The following is a 2,500-nucleotide window of genomic DNA, read 5'->3' as shown; positions in this document are numbered from 1 at the left end:
ATGCAGGGCTTCAATCGGATTTTTGTCCCATTTGTCAAATTGGTGATTTAGGAGAGGACCCCAAACTTCACTGCCATATAGTGCAATAGGTTCAATGACTGACTGGAATATTTTGAGCCAGATTCTGATTGGTATTTCAAATTGGATAGATTTTTTAATGGCATAGAAAGCCCTTCTTGCTTTCTCTTTCAGTTCATTCACGGCCAAGTTGAGGTTTCCGTTTGCACTGAATTTCAGCCCGAGGTATGTGTAGTTTGTGGTATGATCAATTTTGGTCGTACCAAGGGTGAAATTGTGTCTCTTTCCCTGACATCTGGGTCTTTTCTGGAATGTTAGTACTTTTGTTTTAGTTGTGTTAATGGTCAGGGCCCAGGTCTGACAGAACTGATGCAGGAGGTCCAGGTTCTGCTGTAGACCCTCTTCTGTTGGAGACAGCAGGACCAGATCATCTGCATACAGCAGGAACTTTATACTGGAGTCATGTAGTGTGAGGCCAGGAGCTGCGGATTGTTCTAGGAGTTTCAGCCAATTCATTAATGTAAATATTGAAGAGGGTCGGTGATAGTGGGCAGCCCTGTCTCACACCCCGCCCTTGAGTGAAGAACTCCGTTTGTTTATTGCCAATTTTAATTGCACATTGATTGTTTGAGTACATTGTTTTTATGATGTTGTATGTTTTGCCCCCTACACCAATTTCTGAAAGTTTAGAAAGAAGGCCTTCATGCCAAATTGAATCAAAGGCCTTCTGGAAATCTACGAAGCAAGCAAATATTTTGGTTTTGTTTTGGTTGATGTATTTGTCAATCAGGGTATGTAGGGTGAAGATATGGTCTGATGTTCTAAAATTTGGTAAGAATCCAATCTGACTTTTGCTCAGGACATTGTGCTCGGTAAGGAAGTGAACGAGTCTTGTGTTGATGATGCTGCAGAACATCTTCCCCAGATTACTGCTCACACAGATGCCTCTGTAATTGTTTGGATCTAATTTGTCTCCACTCTTGAAAATGGGCGTTATGAGTCCTCTATTCCAGGTGTCAGGGAAATGACCAACACTCAGAACCAAGTTGAACAGTTTCAGTAAGGCCAATCTTAATGTGTGCTGTGTGTTCTTCAGCATTTCATTGAGGATGCCATCTGGTCCGTTTGCTTTTTTGATTTTTAGGGCCTGGATTTTGTCAATCAGTTCATTTTCTGTGATGGGGTAGTCTAATGGGTTTTGGTATTTACCAATTGTTTGTTCCATATTGATATTTTTTTCATATATTTGAGTTTGTTCTGGGTTCATTTTTATTTCACTATAAAGTTGTTCAAAGTGATTTTTCCAGATGTCTCCATTTTGTATGGCTGTTTGTTCATGTTGTTTTTTATTCAGGGAATTCCAATTGTCCCAGAAACTGTTTGAGTGTATCGATTCTTCAATAGTTTTGAGCTGATTTTGCGTGCACTGTTCTCTCTTTGTTCTGAGTGTATTTTTATACTGTTTAAGTTCCTCACAATATTGATGGCGCAGATCTGCATCGTTTGGTTTTCTGTGTTTTTCATTTGATAATTGTCTTAATTTTTTCCTCATTGTTTTACAGTCTAAATCAAACCATTTTTCATTCTCTTGTTTGGTTTTATGGTATTTCTTGGAGGATTTGAGGTTAGATATAGTTGCCAAATAATCAAATATATAATTGATGTTCTCCACGGCCAGATTTACACCATCTCCATCATGAGGATAAACTCTGCACAGGAAGTTGTTTATAAGTGCGCATACTTTTGGGTGGTCCATTGCTGTCACATATTTTTCTGTGCTGTTTTGCGCCCATCTGTATTTCTTTCTGATGTTGTACAGCTTACTGGGCTGTGAAGTTATGTTCAAATGTTTTGTCCTTTTTAGATACACAGTAATTTGGCTGTGATCTGATAGGGGTGTTAGTGGTCTGACCGTGAATGCTCTGAAAGAGAATAGATCTAAATCTGTGATCATGTAATCTACTGTTGAGCAACCATGAAATGAACTGTAGGTGTACCTCCCTAGAGAATCCCCTCTCACCCTGCCATTGACGAGGTACAGACCCGAGGCTTTGACAGAAGCTCAATCAGAAGCTTCCCGTTTTTATTCACTTGGGCATCGGAATTAAACCTTGGGAAGTTTACGGTGTTTTGTGGGAAGTTTTGTCCGAAAATATGGTTATTCCCATTTTCTGTAGTGTAGTCGGGTAGGGATCCTGTTCTGGCATTTAGATCCCCACAGATCAACACACTTCCCTGGGCCTGGAAGTGGTTGATTTGGCTGTGGAGGGTCTCAAAGATGTTCTCATTATAGTAGGGAGATTCAGGGGAGGAATATAAAGAGCACATAAGAACACGTCTTTTGATGTTTGGAGAAGGTGCTTGTTGATTTTGAGCCAGATGTGTGATTCTTCTTTTTTAATTGTTTGGATGTAATTATCAATTTCTTGTTTGTGCCAGATTATGATGCCCCTGAATCTCTCCCACGTGTGATTCTTTCGTG

Source organism: Xyrauchen texanus, unplaced genomic scaffold (assembly GCF_025860055.1).
Source record: "Xyrauchen texanus isolate HMW12.3.18 unplaced genomic scaffold, RBS_HiC_50CHRs HiC_scaffold_257, whole genome shotgun sequence".
NCBI classification, from domain to species: Eukaryota; Metazoa; Chordata; class Actinopteri; order Cypriniformes; family Catostomidae; genus Xyrauchen; species Xyrauchen texanus.
The sequence above is the reverse complement of the archived record's forward strand: the minus strand, read 5'-3'. Positions refer to the sequence as shown.